The sequence below is a fragment of the Petaurus breviceps genome, unplaced genomic scaffold, assembly GCF_028583685.1.
Source record: "Petaurus breviceps papuanus isolate PSGF00001 unplaced genomic scaffold, PetGlider_PUasm1.0 98, whole genome shotgun sequence".
Lineage (NCBI taxonomy): Eukaryota > Metazoa > Chordata > Mammalia > Diprotodontia > Petauridae > Petaurus > Petaurus breviceps.
The window spans coordinates 23,332,497-23,355,978 of NW_027187460.1; the positions used below are offsets into that span (position 1 = coordinate 23,332,497).

General features: G+C 39.4%; 1 long non-coding RNA gene across 1 annotated transcript in view; it reads right to left on the minus strand.

The window, feature by feature from the left end:
* The window catches only part of LOC138156087 (uncharacterized), a 73,791-nt gene extending 51,075 nt beyond the window's left edge, over window positions 1–22,716 (minus strand). The window contains exon 1 of the long non-coding RNA XR_011167057.1: window positions 22,296–22,716. This is a non-coding gene — a long non-coding RNA (uncharacterized lncRNA). The remainder of the gene's footprint in view (window positions 1–22,295) is intronic.
* Between the last annotated feature and the right edge of the window lie 766 nt (window positions 22,717–23,482).

The window sequence follows — 23,482 nt, forward strand, 5'->3', positions numbered from 1 at the left end:
AGAGAGAGAGAGAGAGAGAGAGAGAGAGAGAGAGAGAGAGAGAGAGAAGAAAGCATTTCTTGTCTTCATGAGCAAGGTTTCTTGGAACCTATCCAAGGTAATAAAAAGGGGGTGAGAAGGGTGTCTGTTATTTATAACATAGTCCACGTGGATGCCTCATTTCGTGGAACTGTGTGTTGAGTTAGTGGAGTTTCTAAGACTGCAGGTGAAGCTGTGTAGCAGATTAATGAAGCCAGACACATGAACATTCATACTCTGCACCAGGTCTGGGTCCAACACTTCTCACCACAAGGACTGCCTTTTCACAATTTCCACTCAGAGTATTAGCTCTTACTTTCCAACAACAGAATGCAAGGACTAGAGCTACTTGAGAACTGAGACTTGTATATAATACTTTCAAGAAATTCATCTAAGGAAGGGAAGGTTCTGGCTTTCAGCTTGCGACAGTACAACCCTCAGAGGAAAACATATGGGAACATAGATGGAGAGCTAGAAAGGATTTAAGAGATCATGTACTCCTGTGGTGTCAAACTCTAATAGAAATGCTGCTTTTGTGGGCTACATGTTGACTTAGAAAACCACAAACTGGGCCACATGGACATCTCTGATCTAGTCCAACTCTTACAGTTGTATACATAGCCTTAGAATTAACTGGAGGCAGGGGGGATTTTCCTTATCCCAAATCCTTTGTACAAAGACAAGTTGGATTTCTAGGAATGGATCTAGCTATAGTTCTTCTTCAGGATTTTGGGGGATCCCTCGAAGGATTGGGTATATCTTCATAATACCATTGACTTGAACCCCAATTTTTCAATGTCTTTTCAATATCAATCACCAAATATCTCTTCAATATCGTCTAACAAGAGTCAGTTAATGTCTTTTTCAATATCATTAATTCACATTGATCAGGGCCCCAGTAACATTAAACCAATTAACATGAGTTAACCTTTACAATTTGATATTACTAAAAAGACATACCAAGAACTAAGTACAAGCATGTTCTTCTCAAACAGGGAGAAACTCTATACCTATTAACTTCCTTCCTTGAAAGAGTAGGTCCAAACTTAAAGTGGTTGCTACAAAGCATTTCCAAGTTCACTTCTGCATGAAGCCATTTAAGAAAAAAATGGCTGCTGGGCTTTGAATCACTCCGCACTGGATCTCACATATAGCTCCTCACTGAGTTTAACTATAAGGTTACACTGGTATGGATTCCAGTCCCTGGATCTCTGTTCTGGTAGTACTTTCCAACCTTTCAAAGCTCAGAAGATCATATCCATCTCCAATCCTTCTTCCTCCAGTAACAGGAACAGAAGCAATAGCAAGGGTATGAGATCAAGAGCCACAGCCTAGGTAAGGAGATAAAGATCAGAAGCTTCCCTCCACACCCAATGACATATAACTTGCCTTGTCTAAAAATTTGGCTAGTTAGTGATTACTGCATATCCAGTTTCAGCTCACCTGTCAATTATGAACTAAGTGGTCCCCTTTTTTTTTTACTTTTGCAAAAGCTGAGCCCCAAAGTAGTGAAATAATTTGCCCAAAATCACAACTAATAAGCAGGGAAGATAAGATTCAAAACCATACCTTCTGATTCTATATCTAAGAATTGTTCAAGGAGACCACATTGCCCCTTAATAGCAGATAGATTGGGAGGAAAGACAATCACAAAATGTCATTGCTGAAAGATCAGCCCTAACCATACAGAAATTACCAAGTGAACCCTTTCTCTTCACCCCCATCCCATTTTGCAAAGGAAGAAAGTAAGACCCTAAGAGGAGAATAAAAAAAGTAAAGAAAGATATGACCTGTCCTGGGTGACTCAGAAGATATAGGACAAAGTTGGAACCAACCAATCAATCAATCAATAAGCATTTATTAAGAACCTGCCATGTGCTAGATTTTATACTATCTATGATGACATTGTTTCTTTAACACCACAACTTATCAAGTGTTTTTAATAGTATTTCTATTTTCCAGATGAGAAGTAAAGTGACTCCAGGCACAGTGGTATTTGTTATCTGACATCTTGGCTTTCTTTTCCACTCAGTCATCTGGATATTGAAATATTTAGCTTCTGGAACAGGAGTTTTTATAATCACTCAGTTGGATGTACCATCTCCTGTAAACTAGAAAATTTAAGTGTCTAAAACATAATTCCTAAAAGCATCCATGTACAGCTTCTGGGAAAATAGTCACTCAAAACTGTACTAAGACCAAGCTTATACCTAACACGAACCGATCAATCATCTCCACCTAGATTAATCAACTGGTTCCTTACCTAAATACTGTTGGCCTTAAGAAGTCAGTCAGTCAGTAGACATTTATTAAATACCTTCTGTGAGCCAGATGCTATGCTAAGTTATGCAAACAATTATGTGCAAATAAGATGCATGTATACACACACATATATACACATACATGTATATATGTATGTGTATGCATATGTGTATATGTATAATCATGTGTGTATGTACATGTCTACCCATATGCATGAATGCATTGCATGTATGAATGTGTATATACACATATGTTTATATATGTCTATTATATGATATCTATATGATCTATCTATTTATCTAGCAATTTGAAAATAATTAGCAGAGGCAAAACATTAGAATTGAAGAGGGGTCAGAAAGACTTCCTATACACACTACATCAGTAGTGTGAAAGTGAGATTTTTGCTAGGACTTGAAGCAAGGAAAGAGGCAGGAATGAAGAGGAAAGGTGAAATATTATTATTATTATTTCTGATCTCAGCTTTCAGCAATGCCTAGAAATTTTCTGCCATATTTAATATATTGGTATGCATTTATGTGTATATATACACACATACATGAATATATACTCAGATAACTTATACTTAATATGTGTTTGTGAATATATTGAAAAGCTTCTGGAAAACCTGAAGCACAAACAGCTAGCCATGTCTTTCTGTAGCTCAGAGAGGGGGCTCTTTCCCCTTTTCTTTGGGACTCGACCCTCATTTCTCGCTCATCAGCTCTTGTCTTTTTGAAGGGCACATTTCTGAGAAGGCTACATTGTTCAGGAGGGTATTGTCCTCAGGGGTATCTGAAGCTTTTCAGCCACCTCAGCAAGGGGTGCAACTACAAACCCCCCCCACACACACACACACACTCATACTCTCTCTCACACATACACACATACACACACACAAAGAGAAAAATTTCTATCCAGAGGGTCTCCTGAATCTAGTTCTTCAAGCTTCTATGCTAGGCCCCCATGGTTTTCCAGAAAACATAGTTCTACTATTTTATTATATATATATATATATATATATATATATATATATATATATATACACACACACACACACGTGTGTGTGTGTTTTATGATGCAACACAATATATAACATAATTAATATATCATTATGTCATATTATTTTCATAAATGCATACATTATACTATACACATAATTCACACATACATGTACCTAAGGGGTTCTCTATATTGCTTTTTGTAAAAGGTCCTAAAGGAAGGTGCATTAATTACCTACTATGTGTCAATCTGTATGTAAAAAAGCTTACATTCTGATGATGACAACAAGTGAACACACAAATACATAAACATATAACATTATTAATAAACATAATGGTGCTGTATATTATATAGGTCTTAAGTAGAAAGTGCATCGAGGAGGCACAGTGGAAAGAGCAGCAGCCCTGGAATCTGGAAGACCTGAGTTCAAATCTGCCTGGAGACACTTACTAGCTGTGTGACCCTAGACAAGTCATTTAATCCTTTTTGTCTCAGTTTCTGTAAGATGATCTAGAGAAGGAAATGAAAAACCACTCCAGGATCTTTGCCAAGAACAAAAACCAAAATGGGGTTGTGAAGAGTGAGAAATGATGGAAACAACTTAACAATAACAAGTAGGAAATTAATGAATGCAATATATGCAAAGCAGTTAAATACAAGGTAGCTGGGAATGAGGACATTTCTAGGTGGAGAATCAAGAAAGATTGCATCAGAGCTAGGTCTTAAAGGAAGAGAAGGACTCTATGAGCTGAGTAGGCATGTGGAAGGACCAATACAAAGAAACAGAGGCAGGAATCAGAGGGTCTGGAAAGAAGAACAAAGAGACCAGTTTGCCTGAATTAGAATGTGAGAGGTGGAGTGATATACAATGAGGTTGGACTAAAAAGTTAGATATAGATGGAAAAAAAGTTTTTAAAACTAAGCAGATGAGCTTTATTTAATCCTAGATGCAAAAGGAAAGAAAGAAAAAAGTAGAAGAAGAAGAAGTTGAAGAAAGAGGAAGAGGTGGAGGAAGATGAAGAGGAGGAGAAAGAGAAGGAGGAGGAGGAGAAAAGAAGAGCAATTAGGAATAAACTCTGGATAGCGTCTATGAATCTGCGGATAAGGAACATGACATGAATGTAGAGCCAGTGAAGAAGACAGAAGGAGAATTCAGACAAGTAGGAGGGGAGCCATGGGAATCTTATCTCAGTTTGGGGAGAGTATCCATGAAGAGAAAATTCAGGAAAAAAATCAACACTGTCAAATGCAGCACATAGATCTAGAGGGTTGGATTCTGAGAAAACATCAGTAGATTTACCAATTAGAAGATTATTGGTATGTATAAGGAGTTTCAGTCGAGTAATGACTTTGGAAGCCATCGTACAAAGGAATAGTCTAGAAGTGAGTGAGGAGACAAGTGAATGAATAACTACAAATAGTTTTCCTTTGCTTAAAAACGGAGGAGATATATGAGGATATGTTGAGGGAATGGTAGAATTGGGAAGGGATAGGATCCAGTCAGAATATAAAGGGGTTGGCCTTGGCATTGAGAAGGGTTACTTCAGGGTGGCTAGGCAGTGCAGTGAATAGAGCACCGACCCTGGAGTCAGGAAGATCTGAGTTCAAATTTGGCCTCAGACACTTAACACTTACAACACGTGTGACCTTGAGCAATTCACTTAACCCCAGTTGCCCTGCCCTTCCCCCTCCAAAAAGCAAAAGAGAGAGAGAAAGAGAGTGAGAGAGAGAGACAGAGACAGAGACAGAGAGAGAGAGACAGAGACAGAGAGAGACACAGACAGAGAGAGAAGGGTTATTTCTTTGTTAGAGACTAAGAAAAAGGAGATGACAGTGAGAGATGTTAAGTAGTTTTGAGATAAAGAGATTAGGAGGAGTCCATGTCAAATGATCTAAAATTTCTCAGTAAGTTAGAAGACAAGGTCCTCATCTGAGGGAGAGGGAGGGAGAAGGTCTGGGAGGCTAGAGCAGCAAAGAGAAGATTGGTTATAGTTCTGTGTAGAATGAGACAGTGAATCAATTAGTAAATAATACTCCTCAGGAATTATTGTTTATTGTAGTGAGGAACCAGTGAGAGTTGAATGGCATAAATTTGCCTTCTACCCAGTCAGCATAGTTGTGGTTTCCTCCAGATACATTTAGCCCCCCATTAGTGGGACTACTTTGGCATGGTGAATTGAGTTAGGAAGGCCAGGATTTAAATCTCAAATCACATACTAGTCCTATCATCCTAAGCAAGTCTTTTAACATCTCGATGCTCCAGGCAATTCTGTAAGGAAATTGCAGGAAGATTATGTTCCTCATTATACAGAGGAGAAAACCAAATCATTAAAAGATTCAGGGATTTGCCCATCATTACATAGCTAGTAACTGTTGGAGCCTGGAGGACTGATCAAGTCTTAGGTTCTGAGGAAATAGAAAGTCTTTGAGTAGGGTACCTTCCAGGAGAGTGAAGGATGCCCAGAAATGTCCCCTTCTGAAAGCAGAACATTGACAAGAGGAGCTTTAGCAGTCGGTTATTCAGTTGCCTTCATATTATAGAGGAGGAACTGGAGCCTCTATTTCTGCTGGTTGGTTTGCCTGCCTGCAACAGATCTCTCCCCATTATTGTCCATCCTACACTGAGCTGCCAGAGTGACTTTCCTAAAATAGAGATCTGGTCATGTCACACAGGTATAACCACTTCATAAACTCCGGTGGTACCCTATCACTTCAAGGATTAAACATAAAATCCTGTTTGGCATTCAAAGACCTTTTTCACCTACCCTGTCCCCCCATCCCTGTCACTTTTCACCTCTTCTTACACTTTATAACCTACATACTCTGGTATCCAGGGGTATTACCTCCTTGCTATTGCTTAAATAATCTCTCAACTCAAAACATTATTTCTGACTGTCCCTGGAATGCTCTCCCTCCTTGTCTTTCCATCCTAACTTCCTTGGCTTCTCAACCTCTCTTAATTCTAATGTCTCCTCTCCACTGATGGTTTCATATTTGTCCTGCTTATAATTCCTTTTACAAAAATATTTTCTTATATAGTTGTCTCTCCTATTAAATTCTGAGCTCCTTGAAGCCAGGGGCTGTCTTTTAGCTCTCCTTATATCCCCAGTGTTTAGCACAGTGCCTGGCACATAGTTGGTACTCAATGTTTATTGTCTGACAAACCACCCAAAATTATACAGGTAGTAGAGAACAGAACCAGAATTCTAATCCAGTTCTTATAATTACAACCTTTTCTGTTACACAAAGATGGGGAAAAATCATTTCTAGCTTATCATTCCTTCCTCTAAGGTTTTCAGTGGTCCCCTTATCTGGACATAGATTTATTTTCTACCAACATAAATAATACATTGTCTCTTAGGCTACAGACCATGGATGAATGAACCTGGACTCATAGTCTTATTTCGATTCATTTCATTTCAGAATTTACTTCAGTATATGTGTGAGACTCTCCAGTAGTCCCTGGGGACACGAAGATGTGAAATATGGAATGATAATGATAACTGACATTTATATAGTGTTTCAAAACACATAAAGCACTTTATCAACATTATCTTATGTGAGTCTCACAACAACCTGGTGAGGCAAGTACTATGGGTATTACTGAGTATAAATTGAGTTCAGAGGCATTAAATGATTTGCCCATGATCACACTGCTCATAAGTGTCATAGATAAACTTCATTCTAGGCCTTGTAGAACACATGGTCTCTAAGCCTCAGCAGCCTTTGATCTTTCAGAGAATGAGCCAGATTTTCATTGAAATGGAAGGAGTTTTTGAAGCTGTGACACATCAAGGTATCTTAATTCCCACTTTTCTGACATACTTGTTATGTGACCATGAATTTTGTCCCCTCACTTTCCCTAATCTGTAAAATGGAATTAAAAGTAACTGTACTAGTAACCTCACAGAATTTTAAGAGGGAAAGTATTTTGTTCATCTTTCATCACTCTATGAATATGAACATTTATCCTCAATTTAAACACCATGCCTGTTCTGATGTCATTCTCAGGAAGAAGGCAATGAAAAAGGCACAGATAATGCTTCTCACAAAGAATCCCCTTACCCATGCTGTCTACTTCTCCTGGTGTCTATGCTAACTGATTCTCCCTTCCCCCAGATATTCTTTCTTCTTGTCACCATATGTAGATCAGTTTGATCAATGAGATCCAGTTTTCCTCTGCTGGACTCCCCTACAAACCCTGCTCACCTTGCTGTAATGGGAATGTATATTTTTAAGATTTTCCCTGCCCCTAGGCTAAAGTGCACCTGGAGCCTGGGGTGGGTGGCTTGTTTTTCAATAGATATTTTTTGATTGGCCAGTGGGTCCAGAAGGTTGTTACATTATCTAAGCCAGGAGAAGGCTATATAAGCCCTGATGTGTAGCTTTATTTTGGGGCTCACTTTGAGAAGTGTTCTGTGATTTGATCAGAAGAAACTCTGTGAAGCCGTTGTCCAGAGCCCCCCGGCTTTGAAACCCAGATGTTGATTTGGTATGGATGTAATGGTTGGACAGTTTGGAAACTGTCTACTTGATCTGTATGTCTGTCTTGATAATACTGTCTGTGTATTCTGAAGTTTGGGGTGCTGACCTTTTTCCCCTGAACTAGGTAAACGATATATGTTTGACTGATTAAAGTAAGCTTGTTAGCCCATTTTGAGTTTCTTTCCTTTATCAAAGCAGATCCAAGAACTTCTGTTGGCAGACACCCTGGGGATGCTGGGGTGCTTGCCAATACAAAATGGCATCATGAACAGGATCTGCAGAGTAAAAGGAAAGTATGGGTGCTGGGATAATTGTTTGTTTCCCAGTTGTGGTAGCTGTGATTCTGTGGAGCCATGGAGCATGAGAGAAGAATGGCCTACATGCTGACTTCACTGATCTGAAAGCAGGAATGGTGAGCTGCCTGCATCGGGATCTGGGCAGAAGCCAGGAGCAGCTGCCACCTGCAGGAGGAGAAGGAACCCAGGAGTTCGGAATTCAGCCACAGGAAAACATAAGAACTGAGCAGCAAAGCAGGGGCACTGAATGTGTTTCCTTGCTGCATCCCACAGTTTGGGAGCCAGGGGAAGGATGGGCTTGTGACTATGGTGGGTGGGATGAAGTGTTGTGGATCCCCAAGGACCCCACCTTATTGGTTTTGTTGCCCAGCCCCCTCTCTGTACTTGGAAGCAGGGGCTGGAGCTGTGTAAGGGGAAGGACTCCCCCCTCCGCCCAAGAGAACTTTATTTGGATATTTGTTTTGAATTGAGGTGATAATGCAATGTACTTTGTGTTTGTTTGGAGCCCAGTGGCCACTTTGGTAACTTTACTTCTGTATTTTGAAAATGTGACCTAAGAGATGTTTAGTGCTATTTCAAAAGTAAATTGACTATGCTATGGGCATGAAAGATCTTGGGGCAGAATGTAATGGGAATGTAAATTTTTAAGATCTTTCCTGCCCCTAAGCTAATGTGCACCTGGAGCCTGGGGTGGGAGGCTTGTTTTTCAGTAGATACTTCTTGATTGGCCAGTGGGTCAATAAGGTTGTTACATTCTCTGAGCCAGGAGAAGGCTATAAAAGCCCTGATGTGTAGCTTTGCTTTGGGGCTCACTTTGAGAAGTGTTCTGTGATTTGATCAGATGAAACTCTGGGAAGCCGTTGTCCAGGGCCCCCCAGCTTTGAAACCCAGATGTTGATTTGGTATGGATGTAATGGTTGGACAGTTTGGAAACTGTCTACTTGATCTGTTTCTCTGTCTTGATAATTATGTCTGTGTGTTCTGAAGTTCGGGTGCTGGCCTTTTTCCCCTGAACTAGGTAAACGATATATGTTTGACTGATTAAAGTAAGCTTGTTAACCCATTTTGAGTTGCTTTCCTTTATCAAAGCAGATCCAAGAACCTGTGTTGACAGACACCCTGGGGACGCTGGGGTGCTTGCCGAAACACTTGCAGCCAAGTTAAAAGTGCCAGCAGCTTCAGCACACCCTTCAGGACAAGAGCATTCTGGGAGAGCTTCTATCTCCTCTCCAGACCAATCCATGCTACACTCTTCTCTGAACATGATTCTCTCTCTACTTTTTCTCTGACAATTTGCAGGGATAACCAGATTTATGGTCAGGGTTGGTGTCAAAGATGCATATTCTCCGTTTATAGAAAATATTTTTTATATGTTTGCACAAACTAGAAACATTCTCAAAATCCACTACCTTCTTAAGAATCATTTATTAGGCTGTTAGCAAAGCTCTACTGGTCAATTGCAGGTATTTGGGGGAAGAGAGCTGAATTGAACCACAATATCTTCTACTGATGAAGTCTGGAATCAGGAAGACACTTCTTCCTGATTTCAAATCTTTTTTCAGATACTTACTAGTTGACCCTGGGCAAGTCATTTGACCCTGTTTGCCTCAGTCTTCCCATTTGTAAAATGAGCTGGAGAAGGAAATGGCAAACCACTTTAGAATCTTTGCCAAGAAAATCCCAAATGGAATCACAGAGAATTGAACATGACTGAAAGAAAAACAAGGATGCAACAACTTCCACTGGTAGTGTGGATAACATTTCTTTGAAACAAGTATAGTATATATGTAGTGCTCTTCTAGGAACAATGAGACATGGAATTATCATGATGTTGAGGGTGATGATAATAAAAATAAAGAGCATTCATATTGTTATTGGTGTTGATGTTTACTCAACTTAGCGGTGTCCATGTCTTTGTGACCCCATTTGGGGTTTTCATGGAAAAGATATTGGAGTGGTTTATCGTTTCCTTCTCCAGTTCATTTTAAAGATGAGGAACTGAGACAAAAAGGGTTAAGTGACTTGCCCAAGGTCACACAGCTAGTAAGTGTCTGAGGCCAGATTTGAACTCAGGAAGATGAGTCTTCCTCATTTTCTCCACTGTGCCACCTAGTTTCCCAGTTATCTCATCAGGACCTCACAAAAAGCATATTACCTCATATATAAATTGATTTTTTGATGAGATGATCTCTCAGGTTTTTGCCATGTCTAATGTTCTATGTATCTAGGCAATGAATGAGTAAATGAAAAAAAAAATTACTGCATATAAAGCACTGTGTGAAACACAGGAGTTATGAATAGATAGCCCCTGGAGAGGCAACACATGTAGAAATATTCAGAAAAGAAGTCAGATGGAAGGGTCCCAGAGTCCTTATGGCAAAACGGATGGTAGGGCATCTTATTTAATGTCCTTTTCACTGAAAAAAAAAGCCCATCAATTTCTGATGATGAACCATTTTGATAGTGCCGAAGATTTGGCAGCAAGGCCTTCTATTTTCTAGGTCTTCAGGAGCTATGGCTGTAGTACATTCAGGACTAGTTGTCAGGCTGAATCTCCACAGCAACTGTTTCCTAAATCAACAACTTAGGGCACTAGGCTTCTCTTCTCTGGGCTAAACAGGTCCATTTCCTCTAACTAAAATTGTTTCATGCATTCCAGTCCCTTCATTATCTTGATAACCCTCCACCAGACAGCTTTTCTACATTCTTCAGAAAATACACTACTCAGAACTGAACAAAACACTGGAGATATGTCCTTGCCTATGCAGAGCATAAAGAGGTTATAATCACCTTCATTCAGCACACTAGATTCCTGTCAGAGACTTAGTTCAAATCAGATTTTAGGTTTTACTAGGTATTTAACTTTGGGTAAGTCACTTAACCTCTGTGTGCCTCAATGTCTTCGTTTGTAAAATGGGGATATTAATAGCATCTATCTCACCAGGTTTTGGAAGGATAAATGAGATACCTGTAAAGTACTTTATAGACTTTCAAAACACTATGTAAATGTTAGCTATTCTAACAATCACACTGTTGTTGATTTATACTGAATTTGTAATGCACTAAACCCTGCCTCCCATATTTTTCTACCTATAATATTCTAGCCTATATTTGTACAACTGATTTTTTTTGTACCAAGTACAGGTAGAATTTTAAATTTATCCCTATTAGTACAGCAGCATGGAGAGTAGATAGAGAAGAGGCCTATAAATGAGGAAACCCTGGGTTTGGTTCATTGCCTTGGACACATAATGGGTGTTTGACTCTGAACAAGTCATTTAAACTCTGTGTTCTTTAGGCAAATCTCTAGAAATACAAGTTGCAGAAAATGTGCTGCCTGCATTAGGAGAGGATGTTTGCTCATCTAGGGAGTTTACAATAACATTTCTGTCTGTTGAATGCCCTATTTTTTTCAAATCTCAGCTCAAATCCTATCTTCTATTAGAGGCTTTTGGAGGCCTCCCTTAATCCTACTGCCCTCTCTTGGAGATTTCCCCCAGTTTATTTTACATATATCCTCTATGTACTTAAATGCTTCTTTGTTGTAGTCCCCCTTAGAATGTGAGCTCCTGGAGGCCAGGAACTGTTTTTCCCTTTCTTTGAATGCTGAGCATTTAGTAGAGTACCTAGACCAGGGCAGACAACCTGTGGCCTCAAGTTTCCCTACCATTGCCTAGCACATAGTAAGAATTACATAAACTCTTGTTGACTATGCCAGTTAAGTGATAGATCTATTCCTGGTCATTATTGAATTTCATATTATCAGATTTTGTACAGCAGTCATGAGAGGTAAGATCACTCACCTGAAAGTTATTCCTCTCAGCTCTTTGTTACACAGATTCAACAAGTATTACCCTCATGTCTTTCTCCTGTTCTATGCTTCATTTCCTCAGAGATCTGCTCTTAATTAGGTAGAAGTAGCCTGACAAGTTAACATGCACTAATATGGTCATAAATGTCCATTTGTTAACATATTACCTTGCCAATTTAAATATATGCAATTCACAAAAACCTTCAATGCTCCTGCAGATGTCAAATGATATTGAATGAATGAATAAAATAGAAAACGAAATATAAATATATATTTATTTAAATTTGCATACTTATATAATACTTATATGCTTATATATTATATGATTATAATATATGCTATATATTTGTAATATATTAATATAAATTTATGTATTTATAAATATAAATGAAATATAAACTATTATTTTCTGTAAGCCAACAAGTTTCATTCAATTGGTTAATACCTTGCTTTTATGTAATACTTCATAATTCCCAAAAGTATTCCATAGCTAGTGACATATTTCCTTAATATCTGAGTTCCAAAAATGTCCTGTGCTCAATAGCCCATTGTGTTATGGGTTTTATACCTGTAAAGGAATTTAGCTATTTTTCATGACTTTAAAAACAAACTTAATAACTTGAATTAAGGAATGATAGTCCTGCTATCCTCAGTAAGAACATATATGGGGTATTGTGTTCAATTCTGGAAGCCAGTTGAGAAAGGGTATAGATGGTTAATACACAGAAAAGGGCAAGTGGGATGTCAAAAGGGACTTGAATTCATCTCCAACAGTGATCAAAGTGAATGGGCATGTTTATAGAAGAGAAAACTTAGGGACAGATAGGTGACCTATGTTAAGTATATGAAGGATTCCTAAGTAGAAAGAGCCTACACTTGTTCTTCTTGGTCCCAAAAGAGAAAACTAGGAGTAATAGACAGAAATTGAAGAGAATCAATCATGTTTAGAATTGGTGTAAAGAACTCAAACAATTTGAGCTATTTGAAAGTGGAATAGAGGGGCGGCTAGGTTGAGCAGTGAGTAAAGCGCTGGCCCCAGAGTCAGGAGGTCCTGAGTTCGGTTCCAGTCTCAGACACTTAACACACACACACACACACACACACACACACAAACTAGCCGTGTGACCTTGGGCAAGTTACTTAACCCCAACTGCCCTCCAAAAGGAAAAAAAAGTGGAAGAGGACACATCCCTCGAGTGGGTTGTGTATTCTTCCTCACTAGAGGTCTTCAGGAAAAGGATAATTGCTTGCCAGGCATGGTGTAGAAGGGATTCTAGTTCTGATGTAATAACAACAATTAAATAAATAAATATATATACTATAGCTTATCTTGCTATAAAAGCTTATGTAGAGGTTTCTAAAGTACTTCACCTATATTACCTCATTTGCTCCTTCCAACAACCCTGTGAGGGATGTATTTAATATCCAACTGAGGAAACTGAGACCCAAAGAGGTTAAGTGACTTGTTCAGGGTCATTCAGCCAGTAAATCTTCAAACTAAGGGCTTCCTGACTCCAAATGTAGCATTCTGCCCACTATATAGCCCGGCTATACAGCTCAAAGGAAATGACCATTGAAAGCCCTTCCAACTTGGAAACTGTGTTGTCATCTAGTCTAATGTTATTGTTTTACAGGTGAAAGAACTAAGACAGTCAGAAGAAATTATTTGGTCAAGGTCACAGGGAACAGTAAGAGGTAGTTTCAATATTTGAGCTTAGTATCTCTGAATATAAATACAGCATTCAGCATCAAGCCCTTCTTTTTGCTGGTTGTCTTCCTGTAGATTTTTCTTTTTTTGTAGATTTCTACTGTATAGTTTTACATCATGAATATCATGATTTAGAAGTGAGAAAGATAGATGTCACTTTTTAAAAATATTGTGGTAGTTGGAGGAGGGTAAGTATGGTCATCCCCATAAGAATGCAAAATCTTAACAAAATCAGGAAGTTGGAAAAAGATTATCTTCAGCTTTTATTTTCATTGGCTTTCTTACCTCTTGGACATTCTATCATGAAGTATCTTCCTTGTTGGATGTTACCTTTTGGCTACTACATTATCACCATTCCCATCAAAGTCTGGTCTCTCTATCTTATGCTAAATCTGTCTTTTCTGCTTTACTGAAAGCTATTTTCCATGATCTGCCATATTGTAAAGGATATGGGAATCAAACACACACTATAGCTTAATTGGTTAACTCTCCTGGGAGTATTGCTTTTTTGACAATCTAAATCAACAAAAGTTTATTAAGTGCTTCATAGGTGCCAGGCACTGCGCTAAACTCTAAGAAAACTAATATAAGCAAAAATAAAGATAGTTCCTGCCTTCAAAGATCTTATATTCCAGTGGAGAAAACAGCACATAACAGGAAGCTGGAGGAGGGGAAGGAAGAGAAGAAAAATTACCTGAATAAGGCATGATGAAGAAAGAAATACAGAAAGTTAGTATTACAGTAGGGAGAAGAGTGAAGGAGTGAGCACACAGACATGACTGGCCTGGGCATTTCCTTAAAATGGAATTTCTGGGATTAATTGAACAATCAGAGAAAGTGGCAACAGGTGTGAAGGGCCCTTCCCTAGTAAGAAGGTCATAGAGGTAGAATCAAGTTCAGGGTGGGAAGAGAGCTGAACAATGGTAGAGAAATAAATGAACAGAATCAGAAGTGGAACAGGAGAGGGACAAATGAATGAAAACACAGAGTAATTCCTTATCCCAAAGGAATCAAATTTTGAAGGTAGAATTTCAGGCATCTGAAACGAGTTTCTTGTAGAAAGGAGATTTTTTGATAAGGGTATTCCACGGCCTCACTTTAAACAGGAAGTATGGTTCTTTGAAAAAAGTACTGGTCAAGGAAACTGAGTTTGAATCCCAATTTTACCATTAGGTCATTGGCTGACCTGGGGCAAGTTACTTCTTATACCTTAGTTTTATACATAGCCATGAATAGAGCTTGTGCTCTGTTTATAAACCCCTGGGAAAAACATTAATATTGGTGTTCCTCCACTGGGCCTATATTCCATATGGACCTCTGTTTTTTCATGAGTAAAAGGAGCACGACTCACTCTATGTCTGCTAAGGTCCATTTGCTTGTTATTATAACCAATAAATCTAAATCCTTCCTTTTTGACCCCCTTACAGCAAGAAGTTACCCTAAATTCTGAACAAAGGACAGGTCAGGAAGATAAGGAGGTAGATTAAAAGACACAAGCAAGTCTTTATCTTTCTCTATCTTAGAGGCTAATAAGCTTTAAAGAGAGACTTTTAAAACTCAAAAGTACCAGTCAGACTTGTTCCTTAAGCCCTGCCTGCTAACAATTAAATTATCAGTTATCCATAGAGATTAATTAATAGCCATATGAGAGAAATAATTGCAGGCTTCTCTATTGCAGTAGTCTCTTAATTGGACACCCTTTTCAATCTGTCTTCCAGTCAGTAAGCTAATCACCATTTATAAAGCACTTACTATATGCCAAACGCTATACTAAGCACTGGAGTCACAAATAAGGGCAAAAACATGATCCTTGTCCTCAAGGAACTCACATTTTAATAGGAGAAACAACACACAGATAACTATTTATATGCAAGAGAGATCTGTGTCAATGGAAGGTTATCTCCAAATACTTTACAGTTTTTTTTAAGTACAAATCTGACCCTTTCACTTCCCTGTTCATTAAACCCTTATGACTCTCTTTTATCTATAGAATAAAACACAGACTCCTCTATTTGGGGTTAATTGTCCCTTTACAGGGGTGGAGCCAAGATGGTGGAGTAGAAGCAGGACCTCCCCTAGGCTCCAGCTTCTACCTTCCCCAATCCATGTATAAAGGGGGCTGTAAACAAACTTTGGAGCTGCAAAACCCACAAAATGACACATAGAAGCTAATCTCCCACTGAAGACAGCCCTGCAGGCCTGCAGGAATCCAGCACAGTACTCTGGGAGCCTAGCCCAGCCTCAGCCTGAGGGACTCCAGATCAGCAGCAGCTGTGGCCATGTTTGCATTTCCAGATTTATCAACACACAGATGTGAAGGACAAAGTGAGAGGTCAATGCAGTCTGGACTTTGGGACCAGTAAGTGGGAGTGCGTGTCTTTTGCCCCTGGGGCAAGAAGCCGCTCAGGGCACAGCTAGCCAGTGCCATGGCAGCTTCAGCTCCTGGCCTGCAGAGTGTAGGGGGATCAAGCACAAGTCTGAGGGGTAATCACTCTTGCTTTAACCTGCTTGGATCTGGATTGCAATCTAGGGTAGAGGTCCTGGGATGTGTGTCCAGCTTGCCAGAGAGTGTGGAGACCTCAGAGAGGGTACCCATCTAATAACCTCCAGCAACTGAGAAAACCCCAGCGTTTGGGACGAAAGCTCCCCTGTCTGGTGGCAGAGTCCTACTGTGGCAAAAAGCCCAGGGGTCAAGGGACTGAGGGGAGACATGATCAGGCAAAGGAAACAAAGCAGACAGAAGATTCCAACATTAGAATCCAATTTTGGGGACAAAAAGGAGCAAAGCATGGAACAGGAGGAAGACAGTGAAGACAGAACTCTTGCACCAAAAGCTTCAAAGGAAAATACAAGCTGGTTACAGGCCATAAAGGACCTTAAGAAGCAGATAAGAGAAGTAGAAGATAAATTGGGAAGAGAAATGAGAACAATGCAAGAAAATTATGAAATAATTGTCCTTTACAACCTAGTTGTCTGTCTTCATCCTCATTTTAAACTTTTGGTAACCCGAATTTCCTTCAATGGTCAATTAAGTCTCAGCCTTACACATGAGGGTTTTCCTGATATGTTCAACTTCTAACGTACCTCCCCTAATTACATATAAAACTCAGTATATAAAATGTATGTATGTGTATATATGTATACACACATACATATATATTCAGGTATACATACAGATACACATGTGTGTATATATGCAAGTATATATATGTATATATACATATACATATATATATGTATATATACATATACATATATATATATATGTCTAAATGTTGTGGTTTGGGGTTTAGGGGTGCTCAAGACCCCAAAATACCAACATGCCAGTTCCTGCTGAATGAATTCAACTCAAGCCTTTTCTCAGCCAAAGTAAAGCAAAATTTATTGAAGATTTGCCATAATGGGTTGGCTCTTAAAGAGCCTAAGTATTTGTGATGCTTCTTTTGGACAAGAAGGCCAGAATAATCTGACACAGACTGAATCTGCACTAGATTAATCTCAGTGCTTCATAGAGGCAAGATGGATCTTATATACAGAAAGATTGTGGGAGGGATCTAATGGTGGTGTAGAGAAGGGGTTTGGGGAGGGTCTTGAGGAGGAGTCTAAAGAGTTTCTTGATGGGATTGAGGTCAGACTGTAAGAATGAGATTAAGGTTGGGAAATAATTTGGGATTAAGGGTGGGAAATAATTGAAGACTACCTGGAGATGACAGACAATGGTGTGCTAGGACAGTTCAAGGGTGTAACAGTTGATTTGGGTATAGATATTTTGAAAGGATCAAGGGTAGGAAGTAGATGGACAATGGAGGGCTAGGCTAAGTTAAGAGTAAGAGATTTGGGCCTGGGATAATGAAAGGTTTATGACCTCAGGAAAATGCCTTATCTAGTGGGAAGATTCAAAAGGGTTCCCAGACCCTAAACTTCATTATACATATATACATATCAATCAGTCTATCCAATTTACTCCTCCCCAAACCATAGCATTTATCAAACTTCTAAGAAGCTAATGATGAAAGGAAATGGTCATTGCTCCATGGAGTAAGATAATATATCTGTTGTGCCATGATCATACTAACATGCATCTGGGTTTCCCTTACTTCCTCCTCCCCCAACATGGATTAGTTTTTCTTAAAGGGTGATAAAGTTGTATTGGGAGGGGGCAGCCAGGTGGTGCAGTAAAAGCACCAGCCAGGAGTCGGGAGACCCAGGATCGGTTCCGGCCTCAGATACTTAATGCCCACACAAAACAACTGGCCTTGTAACCTTGAGCAAGTTACTTAACCCCAATTGCTTAAAAAAAAGAAAATAAAGTTGTATTGGGAGGACCTTATTGACCCTCTTTCCTTCAACACAAATTCCTGACAAACTGTACCTAGTGACAGTGTTCCTGACCAACTAAGGGCATAAAATATCTTATGCCTATGGAGTCCAAGGTCCCCTTGACTTGATGAGAATAAGAAGCTCTGGCCTTTACTGGCAAGATTCATTTCCATATGGAGACAAAGGCACAGGAAGTAGTCATTTCTTTAAAAACTAAATATCTTGCTATACCTGTTGCATATTCTTTCTCTGTTAGTGAGGGGGCATAGGCTCTGGCAACCCCTTTGAACTCTCCTTGAATCTTCCCTCTTGATCTGGCATTCACCTGAGGCCATAAACCTTCCATTATCTCTATTCCCAAATCTCTGTTACCCTCCCCTAGCCTAGCCCTCCATTGTCTTTTACCTCAAGATTGCCTCAGGCTGCTTCTCACCCTTGACCCCACCATTAATCCCCTTCTTTAGGCTCCTGGAGTCTGACCTCTAGTTACCCCAGTCCCATCAAGATCCTGCTTAGACAATTCCTCAAGATCCTTCCTGCACCCCTCCTCCCATCACCCCAGACTACCAGACCAGCCTAGATCCCTCCCTCAGTCTTTCTGTATATAAGATCCATCTTGCCTCCAAGAAGGTGCTCAGATTTAATCTGACTCACTTGTCAATACAAGGGTCACAAATGTGTAGGCTCCTTAAGAGTCTACCCAATATGGTGAATCTTTAATAAACTTTGTTTTACTTTGGCTGAAAGAAAACTTGGGTCAAATTCATTCAGGTAGGTCCCGGCATGTCAGTATTTTGGGGGCCTGAACACCCTTAACCTCAGTATTCTAAACCTCAACATTTGGACTCAGAAAACTGTCTTTTTTTTAAACTGTCCAGTGACTGATTAGTTCTTTGTTTTATCCCCAAACTTAACTGAAAATAACATAGTGCTGCACCAACGTGGGCTTTATTATTACATAAACTCTCATCCTCATAACAACCTTGAAAGCTAGGTAAGATAGACAGACTGGTAGTGAATATGTGGGTTGGTCAGGTTTACACATGAGTAAATGGCAGAGGTAGGGCAGGAACCTCTCCCCTCTCCTTGTTTTCTCCAGTGATCTTTCCCCTCTGTGCAGCTGCTCCGGGAAATGACAAGATTGTCATAAACTAGTGACTCCAACATGAATGAAACCAAGAAGGAATGATGAAGAAAGCTGATAGTTATATTGGCTGATATTTGCATGGCACTTGCAAAGCACTCTGATGTTCTTATTAATAATTATGATTTCTCAATTATCAATCAATAATAATTTGTAATTAATTTCTTGTAATAGAAATTATTACTTATGCATATAATTATGATTGATAATGCTTATTAATACTTAATCATAACAACAATAATAATCCTCAGGACACTCCTGGAGGGCAGCACAGAGCAGTGGGAAGATGGCCAGACTCTGTGTCAGTAAGATCTCCTTGAGCAGGAGTATTTTTTGACATGTGCACACTGGCTGTGTAACCCTAGGCAGATAATTTAATCTCTCAGTGCCCCAGACAATGATCTAAGACCCTAAGTTACAAAATAGCTGTCTATCTGCCTTGGTAGCAGAGGCTTTCTCACCAGGAGTTTCCTACATGAACAAAACTTTATGTCTAAATAAAAATAAAAAAATAAAACCCTCTAACCTTATAACAAATACAAACTAGGTATCATCATTTCAATTTTATTGATGAGAAAATTAAAGCTAGGAATGAAATATCTTGTCCAAAGTCACAGAACAAATGAAAAGAAAACCTTGACTTAAATGCACATTTCCTGAAACCAAGCCCAGTGGTTTCATTCTCATAGCACTCTGCAGAACATAAGGATGGGCACAAGATCTATGACTTAAAAATAACTAACATTTATGCAGCACTTTTAAGGTTTGCAAAGTGCTTTACATAAGTTGTCTCCTTATATTCTCCTATCATCCCCTTAAGTTAGTAAGTGCTATTATTGTCCCCATTTTACAGATGATGAATCAAGCTTAGAAAGGTTAAGTGACTTATCAAGGGTCATAATCTAGTAATTGTCTGAGGCAAGATTTAAACTGAGTTCTTCTTGACTGCAACTTCAGCACTCTGTCCACTCTGACACCCAGCTCCCTCATTGGTACAGAGGACTGCTGATGAGGAACTTCCTCTGCAACTGAAAGTTGATATATTCTCCACTATTAGTAGTCTGAGACAGCTAGGATACTGAGGGTTAAGTCACTGTTACACAATCAAAATGTGTCAGAGGCTGAAACTCTGGTCCTCTTGGCTCTGAAATCAGCTCTCTAAACTCTAGTCCTTACTTTTCCACAGGAGAAGGTGGAAAGCAACCAAGCCAGCCAAAGGTCCTTAATGCTACAGATTTATTCAGAGTTGGCCCTGATTGAGCAAAACCACATGGATTGTCCCCTTGTGTTCACACGCCGTCATTTCCTGTGCCCTCGTCTTGGGTGCTTCATTCCCCTTCCAATGCTATTCCTGACTTTCTGGATACAGAACCATGCCTCTGGCCCTGTCTCATCCTGAAATGTCTTTCAGCACCTGGGACTTCATCCTGAAACATCCAACCACTCCTGTATCCTTCTCACCTGCAATATCCTTCTGCAAAGCCCATCCCCTTTTCCCATTGGTGAGTTCCTTATGTGTGGCCTCTAATTTTTTGGAATGGCCCAGACTAGTCAACCTTCATTTCCTCACCTCCCCTCTGTCCTATTGGTGACTTTACAGACTTTAAAACTTTAAGTCTTCTCACAACTTTAAAAGCCCTGGAGTCAGTCAGGTAACTTTGTATTTCACTCCTCTACTTCCACTTATTAGCACCAACTGTCCCCCTTCCCCCCATGCTGCTTTCTAGTCTTAAAATATAGACTTTTGGAGGGCAAGAACCATCTTTTTTCCTTGTATCTGTATCCCAACTTTGCACAGTTCTTGCACATATTAAGCACTTTTCTTCAAGGAGATGAGAAGCATAATCCTGAACTTAAATTATAGCCAGAAATACCATACAGATGTGGCTATTTGGACAGACATGAAAGCCTTGAATGTGGGATCACCAATCCTGGCACCCAGTGAATTTGCAAGAATATTATGAAGGGCAGAAACAGATTTAGAAAACAAGTGTAATGATTTCAACTTTTTCTCTGTATCCTAGGGGAAAATTTGGCATACCCTTGAATTAAATTCTTACAGTTGAAGAAAGTTTTGTTAGAAAATTATTCTCCCAACATTCTTAACAAAATAGATCCAATTAATTTAGGAATACTGAAGTATACACTGGAGCACAGAGAGGTGATCTGGAATTCCTAGAAAGACACAGTGGAACAGGAAATAGATGACAACAAAAATAATGTTCAGTCTTCCAGGCATCTGCCCTTACCTGGAAATGACACTCCCCTAAGAGCTGATACTGCCAAGAAAAATTTCATTTTGCCAAGCAAGTTAAGAGCTTCTTGTTTTTAACTTGTGTGATGAGATTCACAAAAATCCTCAGCTTACTCTCCCTCTGTCTCATGGTTGAGGCTCAAGACAAGAGTGCCTTCAGGGAAGTATCCAGATTCGTCCTTTTCACTATTTATGAGTGTGTAGCAAACTGAGCAAGTGATTTAAGGTCTCAGGACCTGGGTTCTCTACTGGTTCTGCTACATCCCAGATGTGTCTCTCCTAACTCCAGGACTTTAGTGAACTTGTATGCATTCCTTTCAATAATACAGACTATATACAATCCATGGCAAATCTTGCTCATACACTGATCATACACTCATCATATGAAGTCTGCTTCATGTTCTAAAAGCATCCTTTCTGTTTGTTTTTTTTTAATATTGCAAACACTCTCATGATCATTCCTGTTGCTGACTGTCCCCCCAACCCTGGAATTCTCCCCTCCCCCCCAACTCTGACTCCTTATTTCCTTCAATCTAATTCCAGCTAAAATGTTATTTTCTACAGTAAGTCTTTCCCAATCCTTCTTAATTCTAGTGTCTTCTCTCCATTGATTATTTCCTATTTATCCTGTACATAGTTTGCTTGCACATGGTTTGCATGATCTCCCAAATTAGATGGTGAATTCCTCAAGATTAGGGATTGTCTTTGACTTTTCTTTGTATCTCTAGAATTTAACAGGGTGTCTGGCACATAATGGGCATTAAGAAATGTTTATTGATTGACTTTCTGTAACCCAAGGGGAATGTACAAGATGCACCCTAAGGTCCCTTCCTACTCTATATTTCTTACCTTCTTACAATATAAACTTAATCTCAGATTACCTTTCTAAATCCTTTTAGTCACAAAGAAGTCCTAATCCTGACTCAAACTGGGCAACATAAGCAAGGAAGAAGAAAAGTTACATAATAGAATAGAGGGAACTTCAATGTACACCTCACCTGGGTTGGTGAATAGAATGCAATTCTTTGATGTTTGGAAATCCTGAAGGTGATTCAGCTTTCTCCTTGAGGCTTTACAGGGCAGTGGAGCCCAAACTGGAATTATCTGATAAGAAGGCTGCATTCCCAAGGAGAACAGCCATCCTTTACTCTCCCTGGATGCAAAGTCTTAGTGCTGAGATGAAAAATGAGGACATTCAGTGTCTGAGTACAGCATGTTCTTCTAGGTTTACCACACTCCAAGATTCTGCTCCTCTCTAAAACTAAAACTCAGACAGCCAATAACTGGGCCATTTGTTTAAGGACAGGACTTTTTAATCTGACAAGTTCCATAAGCTTCACAGATTTGTGGCTCCCTCCTGATTACAGCCACCCACAGAGGGCTAAAGGCTTCCTATGTCCATCCTGTTTGAACCATGGAGAGATCTGGGAGGTATGTGCTGTGGAGAAGCTCTGCTCCCCAGAGCTCCCACTGCATACCCTAAGACAATATTATATGTGGGTGGAATGGGAAAGGGTATAATGTGTGGGGTCAAAAAGGTCCATATCCTTCCCTCTGTATACATATTCCAACATTAGTTCTTTCCTTTGGATTCAGAGATTATCTCTTACTGACCCATGTTAAAATGCAAGTATTTCACTCCAGGCTAGATAAGTTATTATGCTATTCTTATTTATTAACACATTAATTGCTGAAAACAGAAAGAATACTAGGGGAATAAGATGATCCAGTGATTCCTGGTTTCAATGAGTTTTTGGCAAACTTTCCAATTTTTCTAAAGGTTTGCTTTGAGTAAAAATCAATGAATTATTTTATTCTCCATCCTTCCCCTCCTCACCAAGTCCTTCCTCCCCCCCTCCCCATATTCAATCAGTTGTTCTAGAGACAGTAAGATGACAGAGTCTATCTTACCCCCAGAAGCTAGTTGAGTGTGGTGAACATAGGTTGAAAGCTCTTATTTGCTTAGCAAAAGAATTGAATGTTAGATAGGGGCATCCTTACACTCAGTATAGTGTTTGGTGCATAGTAAGTATTTAATGAATGATTCCTCATTCATTCATTCTCCCTGAATGAGGCTCTATTGTAGAGATTGGGGTGATTTAACCTGGAGAAGAGAAGAGTTAGCTGGTAATATCAAATGTATTCCAATATTTTAAGTATAGTCACCTTGAAGAGGGATTGGTCT